The sequence below is a fragment of the Ursus maritimus genome, unplaced genomic scaffold (assembly GCF_017311325.1).
Source record: "Ursus maritimus isolate PB19 unplaced genomic scaffold, ASM1731132v1 scaffold_18, whole genome shotgun sequence".
NCBI classification, from domain to species: Eukaryota; Metazoa; Chordata; class Mammalia; order Carnivora; family Ursidae; genus Ursus; species Ursus maritimus.
The window spans coordinates 4456653-4466346 of NW_024424230.1; the positions used below are offsets into that span (position 1 = coordinate 4456653).

General features: G+C 45.9%; 1 protein-coding gene across 1 annotated transcript in view; it reads right to left on the minus strand.

The window, feature by feature from the left end:
• Positions 1-352, minus strand: part of CNDP2 (carnosine dipeptidase 2) — a 20029-nt gene extending 19677 nt beyond the window's left edge. Inside the window, exon 1 of the mRNA XM_040632439.1 lies at positions 334-352. The gene's annotated coding sequence lies outside the window, so the exon portion shown is untranslated. The remainder of the gene's footprint in view (positions 1-333) is intronic.
• Between the last annotated feature and the right edge of the window lie 9342 nt (positions 353-9694).

Below are 9694 nucleotides of genomic sequence, written 5' to 3' on the forward strand. Positions count from 1 at the left end.
CGACTCCTGACCCCAGGCATCCGCCAGCGGCTCCGCTGAACAAGGAACGCCTTTAGCTTCCAGCGGGCCGAGCCTGGAGCAAGCGGCTGACGGCCCTCTGCGCGTCCTTCCCGCCGCCCGCAAACCGAAGCCGGACCCTCGGGAAGGCCTTCTTTTAACGGGGACACCCTCCCTTCCCGTCCCTGTTGGCCACGCGAACCAAGCTGTGGGCCAGGCCGTGGCCCAGCTCCCACAAGCCGAGGCGCGACTCCGGCCATTCCCCGAGACTCACCCGCCCCTGCTCCTCCCGGGCCCACCCGCTCCCGCCCGACTCGGCCCGTGAAAGCCCCTCACCCCTTGGCGGCCGCGGCGCCGGTTCCGCACCACGTGCCCGGTCACGCCCCCGGCGCGAGCCCGCCTCCCCCCGCCCCGCCCGCCCACCAATCCCCGGCCTCGTCTGGAGACCCGGCGTCGCCCTGCCTGCCCCGCCCACCAACCGCCCCGCCCACCAACGGACGGGCTTGCTAGAGAGCTGGCGTTGCCCTGTCCCTCCGCGCTAACCAATCACCAGGCTTGTTGGAGAGCTGTCGTCGCCCCGCCCCGCCCCCCAGCTCTGGAGTCCGGCGGAGAGCTGGATTCCCAGGCTGGAACTCATCCGCCCTCCCCCAGCCTGCATCCTGGTCTCAGCTCAGTGCCGCGGGGCGGGTTTCGGGTCTGTGGACCATGAGATCCTGAAGTCACAGGAGGGGGGCCACACCCCACCCTCGGGCCGCTCAGGCTGGTTCCAGGCGGTACCACCTGCCGCAACCTGGCCCTGGGAATCGTAGGGCCGCACCAGCCCCATTTCTGAGGGGAAATGAATCCTGTGATCCCGGGAAATGAATCCTGTGATCCCGGGAAGTGATGACGGAAGAAGACCCACCATTTATTTATGCCTTTTTCATCTCAGCACCTTGGGGGTAGTGATTATCGCCGTTGGAGTATTTCCAAAAGAATTTGGCAAAACCTGTACCCCCTTTCCTTTTTTTTTAAATAGCAAGTTTAATAGTTGCTGTAAATACTTTAAAATAAAATGACCCTCCCTTAAATTTTCCATCTATATCCCTCTCAGAATGTTGTCAAATTGTAACTCTTTTTGTTAAGTTCGAAAAATGAGGGAATATTAAATACTAAGGTGTCCCAATTCTACTCCCTCCCCTGCCCCCCGCCCCCCGCCCACCGCAAGTCACACTGTACAAAGAGCTTTTATCTTAAGGGGAGACTTTGTCTATATTCAGTAGTCTATTATTCATTTTTCACTATTTCTTTTTCTTGTCTTTTTCAATTTTAACCGAAGTCGAGTTGACATATAATGCATTAGTTTGAGGTGTACAACCGTGATTCAACAATTACAACCATTAGTAAGCGCGCACCACGGTGAGTGTAATTACCATCTGTCATCACGCAAAGTTATTACAGTATTATTCTCTAAGCTGTAGTTTACATCTCTGTGACTTTTTTTTTTTAATATAACTGGAAATTTGTAACTCTTAATCCCCTTCACCTGATTTTTGCTCCCACTTCTCCTCTGGCAACTGCTACTTTGTTGTCTTCATTTACGAGTCTATTTCTCTTTTTTTGTTTTTTAGATTCCATGTAAAGATGAAATTGTAAGGTTTTTGTCAGCACGATACCCTCTAGATCCATCCAGTTTATTGTGAATGGCAAGATTGCATTCTTCTTTTTATAGCTGGGTAATATCCCATTGTGCATATATCTCGCATCTTCTTTATCCATTCATCTATCAATGGACACAGGTTACTTCCATGTCTTGGTTATTGTAAATAATGCTGCAATAAATAAAGGGGTGCATATGTATCTTCAAAGTAGTGTTTTTGTTTTCTTTGGGTAAAACCGAGAAGTGCAATTCCTGGATTGTATGGCACTTCTATTTTTCATATTTTGAGGAGACGCCATACTGTTTTCCATTTTGCACCAATTTACCAATGTCACCAATTTTTAACCCCTTGTTTTTAACCAATGTTGCACCAATTTACACTCCCGCCAGTAGTGCACACAGCTTCCTTTTTCTCCACATCCTCACCAATACTTGTTATTTCTTGTGGGTTTTTTATATTAACCATCAACTTGTAACATTTTAATGCGTGATAGTCTTTTATTGATGATCTTGTCATACTTCTCTGCAAGAGAATATGGAAATTTAAATTAATATTTACTTTTCTATAGCTAAAATCTCTGTTAAAAGTTTTTTTCTGGATTAAATTCTCATTATAATCATTACTCATATGTGATTGGTAAAAACTACCTACAAGATATTACAGTTGACCCTTGAACAACACAGGTGTTAGGGGTACCAATCCCCCTTGCAGTCAAAAACGCATTTATAAGTTTTGACTTCCCACATCCTTAATTACTAAAGCCTAGTGTTGACGGGAAGCCTTACTGATAACATAAACAATTGATTACCACATATTTTATATGTTATATGTATTATATTCTATATCCTATAAAGTATATATATTCTATAAAGTAAGCTAGAGAAAAGAAAATGTTAAGAAAATTAAAAGGAAGAAAAAATATATTTATAGGACTGTACTGTATTTATCTGAAAAAATCCGCATATGAGTGGACCCATGTAGTTCAAAGCCATGTTGTTCAAGGGTCAACTGTATACATTTGACAAAGAATTTTTAGATATTGAAAGTAATTTATTGGAAATGTATCCTTTAATCATATATATTGGGCTTTTTAAAAAATTAGTTCAGATATCCATAAGTGAGAGTGTTGCTAGCATGAGACCAGGTTCAGTGAAAAATAGAGCAGAAAGAAGGGATTTAGAGTAGAATCCATAACACATTACCATTAAATTTGTCAAAATTTTATAGGTATGTGGTGATAATAAAAACAAAGAAACTGTTGGTAAATAAGAGCAAAGGAGAGGCTTCAGTCCAAGTAAAAAGTGAGTATTATCTATGTACCTAACAATCATTTGGCAAAAGTTGATGAAAACATTTCCCCCACAAATCTGAATTAAGATTTGTTAAGAAAATAGTTAAGAAAATACAGAATTTACTCTTGATACGGAACTCTCTTACTTGGAAATATAAATTGTCAGAAGGTGGACCTTCTACCTCCTTCCCCTTGAAATAATGCAAAATACGCAGCTCACAGGCATCCTTGATTAAGGAGGCATTCTCCGATAAGAATATACTATGGTATTTCAAATTGCCCCTTCGTTTGGAACATTTGAGGATTTTTTTTAAAAGTTTTTATTTTTAAGTAATCTCTACACTCAACAAAGGGCTCAAACTTAAAACCCCAAGATCCAGAGTCACGCACTTCCGATTGAGCCAGCCAGGTGCCCCGGTTTGAGGCTTTTTGAGTTAAATACACAGCACTTAGAATGATGCTTGGCACCGAGTGTCTTGGTCTGTTTGGACTGCTCTACCTACCATAGACTGGGGGGCTTACACGTGGCAGGAATGTATTTCTCACAGCTCCGTGGAGGCTGGAAGTCCAAGACCGCGGTACTGTCAGATTTGGTGCCTGGTCAGAGCCTGGCTTCCTGGTTCTACACAGAGAGCTGTCTTCTCTGTGTCCTCACGTGGTAGCAGGGGTTAGACAGCCCTGTGGGGCCTCTTTTACAATGACACAAATCCCATTCATGACCTAATCACCTCCCAAAGGCCCCACCTCCAAATCACCTCGGGAATTAGGTCTCAACATATGAATTTGGGAGGGGGGGACACATCAGTCTATACCACTGTCTTGAAAGCAGAGCAGGAAGGCAGAAAGCAGGACAGCAGTTACCAGTCCTGTCCGGCCTATGAGAGAGGACATGTGGACTTCTACCAGCTGGAAATTGGTGCCCTGAAAACTCTGAGACCTCCCTTAAAAGTCCTCGTGTAGGGGCGCCTGGGTGGCTCAGTCCTTAAGCGTCTACCTTCAGCTCAGGTCCTGATCCCAGGACCCTGGGATGCAGCCCACATCAGGCTTCCTGCTCAGCGGGAAGCCTGCTTCTCCCTCTCCCACTCCCCCTGCTGGTGTTCCCTCTCTTGCTGTGTCTCTCTCTGTCCAATAAATAAATAAAATCTTTAAAAAAAATAAAAAGTCCTCGTGTAACCCCAGGTATCTCAGTCTGAAGACCACTGCCTTACACCGCTACTCCGTAAATGAGCTGATATTTGAACCTAAGTGTGCACAGCTCGGAATCCCCAGCAGGTGGCCCTACAATCCATTTGTTTTTGGGTAAATGATGCTTTGCAGATCCCTTTACAGCAAGGAATCTGATCTTAGCTTGCAGAGCTAAGTTCATAGTTTTCTCTGCTGGACTTTTTAGGGACAGGGACACCATGAAAGAACACAAGGAAAGAGGTATGTGGACGGCTGACCAGAGGTTGGGTGCTTCAGAAAGAACTGATATGACTTACTCTGAGAATTTACGGAATATAAGCATTATGAAAGTTACTATTGATGATAGACCCACTCATCAAAGCATTAGATCCTACTTCCAATTACCATAATTTCTCGTTCCCAGCACAAGTCAGATCTTATTATCCAGAATCTCAGTTAGTTCTGTGTAATTAAGCTTAACTAAACACACGGCCATGGGAGTACCCACCACCCTGGAAAATTGAGAATTTTCCTGGGCACAGAGGCCCCTTTGGAGAATGTAATTATTCCCCAGCACTGCAGATGCAGAAATGTACTAGGCAACCACATTAAGAGAGTACCTGCCACGTAGGACAGTAAAGAGAAGCAAGCAGGATACTAGGAGGCCAGGAGGGGCAGCTACAAATGGCCCGCATGGCTCCCCAGGTCTTTAGCCTGAAGCAGCTGGTGCAGTCTAGTCTCCCCCAGAACCAGCCTCCTGTCTTGCCCTGCTTTCATTCCCATGGCATCAGCCAATCCCTTTCTCCAGCCCGAAATGTTTGCATTTCCTCTGACCTGGAGGGCAGGGTGTTCAGGATTGGTAAGTCTGTCATATACCGCACCCCATTGTTTGTGACAGGAGCCGGAGAGCCGGGGAGACGCAAAGACTGAGAGGGAAGTTTTCAGTTTCTCTCATATTTTGGTTTCTGTCTCACTGTCTGATCCCAGGGGAGCGTAAGGTCTGTAGGGACTGGGGCTCTAAGTGACCCCTGCTTATGGTTAACGGTTAGATTCTGCAGTTCTGGCTTTCTGTCTTGTGCTGTCGTGTCTGGGCAATATGGACGGCATGTTCTCTGTTTGACGGCAGGCATTCTTAGCCTTGTGTTTTTTACTAAAGATGGGGTTAGGCAGCTGTGTGTCTGAACAGGAGCCTTGTTGTGAGTTTAATGCTGGATATTTTTGAAGATTCGGTGTTTCAGAAGTAAATTTTTGTTAATGTGTTAGAGCCACACAAAGATCTTCACAATCTAACACTTTTAGAAAGAATGTTCTGAAAGTCACGGCTTTGTCATACCAGCACAAAGCTGTAACTAAACACGTTGAACTTGAATCTCAAGTATTGACAAGTCCCGTACCTGGCATACAGTAGGCACTCATTAAGAACTTGAAGAGTGAACGGACTAATGAATGATGGATAAAGCTATTCTTCTATTCTTTCCTCCCCTGCCTTGGATTGCCCTCAAACAGTTGTACTTTATAGCTGTAGTGATTTGGAAGAAAAGAATACTCTCCCCTCCCCCTAGCTGTCCTGCATTGGCAAGCAAAATTATATGTTTATTGGAAAGGCTTGAGACTCAACCTCACAGTCGCTTACTCATCATCTGAGGCCGGACCTCTGAATAAATGCATAAAATTCTACATTTGCAAGTTTTAAATGTCTGTAGGCAATCTAATGCCATGCAAATTCCATCCAAGGCAAGAAAAAGTCCATGACCCTCCCAACCCCCGCAAGATTTCAACACAAACCAAAATTTGTGCCATATACACGGTCATCGGACAGAAGGGGAAGCAGCCTCCTTCTCAATTCCTTAACCGGTTTTGGGATGCTATGGCCAGATACCAGCTGGGTGTGCGACAGCATTTAAATAGCTTCCAAATGGCTTTGTGTTTCCAGGTATCCCTCAATTAGATCTTTAGATTTAGTCTGAAACTAAACTGTAGTAACTTCCCTTCGGGTTTCTTGCATTAATTAAATATAGGGAAAATGCAGAAATCCCCATTAGAAAGTACTGTTTCCAAACCTTGTGATGTTTAATAGTTCACAGAGCACGTTGCCATTGGAAACACTGAGACAGTATTTCCTCCATCTGTGTCCTGCTACCCTTGTATTCCTTTTTCTCGACATGTATCATGTGCTTTGAGGGTGGACTGGGCATGACAAAGAAGACGAATGTCTTCCGTCTACAGTTGTGACAGCATCACCCTGTTTCTTACCAAAAAACCCTGACAGGCAATGCAATCCATGAATTTTTGCCTTTAAAAAAAAAAACACAACTATGTCTTAGTGTACAAAAAAGTTAACTTTGACAGAATCTTATTTTGGTAAGAACACTTAACACGAGATCCACTCTCTTAACAGATTCTTAAGCGGGCTCTGCAGCATGTTAACTATGGGCACCAGAGCTCTCGAGCTGACTCACCTGGCATGACTGAAACTTTCTACCCACCCAACAGCCACCTCCATTGCCCTTCCCCCAGCCCCTGGTATCCGCCAGTCTCCCCTGTTTCTGTGCACTTGACTACTTTAGATACCCCACGTAAGTGGAACTGTGCAGTGCTCGTCCTTCTGTGTCTGGCCTCGTTCACTCAGCGTCATGTGCTCCACGTTCATCCACGTCGTCCCAAATGGCAGGATTTTCTTTTTCTTTCTTTCTTTGAGAGAGAGCACACACACACAAGTGGGAGGAGCAGACGGAAAGGGAGAGAGAATCCCCACATACTCCACGCTCAGCCTGGAGTCCAACGCGGGTCTCGATCTCACAACCCTGAGATCATGAACTGAGCTGAAATTAGGAGTCTGATGCTTAACCAACTGAGCCACCCAGGCACCCCAGGTTTCCCAGGATTCTCTTTATTAATGCTGAGTAATATCCCATTGTAGGTATATACCACATTCTCTTTTTTTCATTCATCCATCAGTGGATATTTAGGTTGTTTCAAAAAACTAAAACTAGAATTCCCATTGGATCCAGCAATCTCACTTCTGGGGATTTATCCAAAAGAATTGAAATTAGGATCTTGAAAAGATATCTGTGCTCCCCTGTTCAATGGAGCATTATTCACAATAGCGAAGATGTGGAAACAATCCAAAACGTATTTCAATTACCTTTGGCATTTTTAACTACAACTTCACAAAGTCCTTTACTCTCAGTACTTCGGAGAAAAACATTAACTTGTCCGAGAAACAGAAACTGCGGCATTGCCTTTGTGAGTGTGTCTGAAAAAGTAGAGAGAGAGCTGAGGTCACACAATGACCCACCAAATGAAGGGAAATCCGCAGAAGGTTTAGAGTGTGGCAAGATGCACCGTGGGCAGGGCCAGCCCGCCCCCATGCCCGCACAGGGGTGAGGTTTGGGAACCTGTGGCTCTCGGTCACATGATGCCATGGTAGAAAGGTCTGGAATAAGGGACGAGGAAGACTGATTATCAAACTTACTTGCTGGGTTTCTGCTTACACGTATATCTTTATTACAACACTGATGTGGATAAAAAAGATTGATTTTTCATTTTAGTCTTGTAATCCTTGTGAATTTCCAAGCGTTGTAAGTTTTGGAGCTTTGCAACCAATGATGCTAATTGGGGTTTGTCATCCTTTATAAGGTGACCAGTGGTCAGGACTCACCTCTGAGCTGGTGATGAACCTTCTGGGTTTATGTCCTCTCTCGGCTGCAAGAATACCACTGTCCATTTCTCACTGGTACTTAAAAATACCCAAATACTTAAGGATTATATTCACTAATTAATGAAGAAAGAACTTTTTAATGTTTCAGTCTGTGCCCCGCACTCCTCATCTTGCACTGATTATTTAGAAAGGATCCAAACGCTGAATTTAATTAAAAGCACACGACACTCACTTACTTCAGATTTAAAATAAAGGGTATAAAACATAACAGAAACGTGTGCTCACCAGAAATTATACCCACTTACTGATAACTCACAGTGCGTTTCTGCCAAAACCGCTCTCGCGGGTTGCATTTAGTGGTCCGTGATCTTTACATTTCTGCCTGTTTTTAAGCCAGTATGGTTTATTCTTATGATGTAAGGATGGCTAGGAGAAAAGAGTTTCAGTTTTCCTTTTTGTGATCAACGGACTCGCCTGTTACCTTTCCTTGTCTTATTTGAGAAGGAACATGCATATTGGGGGACTTTAAAAATTCATCATTTGTTGACATTTCACTGGTAGTTTGAAGCTATTTTCCCTGGCTTGTTTTTCAAGTGAGGGGTGTGTGTGTGGGGGGAGCCTATCCTGTGTCAGAATATAAACAGCATTAAAACCCTTGGCGAAGCAAAGGAAAGTTGAAACCGCTGAACGTTCCAGCACATATCAAGAGTTCTGTGTGTTTTAGGTGATAGCAATCTGTCCATGGGCTGGGGGAGCAGGAGAGCTGGGAGGGAGGCCAGTGCACGCACAGGCCTGTGCATTGTGCATTACATGCTGGAAAATCTCCACGTCTTCTTCGGACGTAGCAGAACAACCAAGTGCAGAGAGAAATGCTCAGTTGTGTGACGGCACTTTCTGTTTGTCCTCGGGTATCTGTCACCTCCGGTGCCCCACGTAAGGTTTCAGACCAGTGGCCGGCTCCGAGCGTCCTTTGGAGGGAGTCGAAGGTGCATCAACATCTTACTGCTCCTGCGCCGTTGGCTCTGAGGTCTTGCTTCGGACTCCGGAACAAAGGCCAGGTCAGAAAGCGGGGGCTGGGGGCGTCAGCACTCGAGTCAGGGATTTGTCCTCTCTCGGTGCCGTATGTATATGTAGGCTCAGCCACACTTGGGACTTGGGTGTCCCTCGGCCTGTCTTGGCTTGCAGCTGCCCAGCTCTAACTTGTGCCTCTGTCTGCACGTGCACCCCCACGTGTCCTCTCTCTCTCGTGAGGACACCCCCCACCTATTCAATGAACTCCTCCTAATGAATTGGCTGCAAAATTCCCGTTTCCAAATAAGTCTCCACCCCAAGATTCCAGGTGGATGTGAATTTGGGGGACACTACGCCACCTGGCAAATGTGTGTTTTGCAGTCACCTTCTGTGTGCACAGTACCGAACCCATTCTCCAGGTCCCCTCCTCCAGGAAGCTGCTGTGGACTTCACGCCCCATAGGTCCCATCACCCTGGCAGATCAATCCACAGACTCAGCCAAACAGACACCCCGATAGTCAGCGTCCAGAGCAGTTTCTGGTGTCTACTAGTACTTCCAGAAGGAAGAAGAAAAAGAGGAGGAGGAAAGAGGAAGAAAAATAGAAGGAAAAAGTGGTGGAAAAGGAATACAAAGAGAGACGAGACATGGAGGAAGAGAGGACAAAGCAAGCCCCTGGCTGTCAGGCTGGCTCGCTGCGGCAAAGCACCTGCTGGCCTGAGTGAGAAATGGCACAACTTGCCCATGCACACACTGTCTCTCGACTCATCTCCGACGCACAGAAGTGCAGGTGGAAGAGTGCGGGATCGGGCTTTCCAGTGGCTTCACTCAGATGGGATCACACGGTGCTTGGGCAGAGCAGCACACAGCCCGCGGTTACCGCCCCCTCCTGCGCTGGGCAGCAGGCCCAGGCCCTCCTGGGTAGAGCTGTG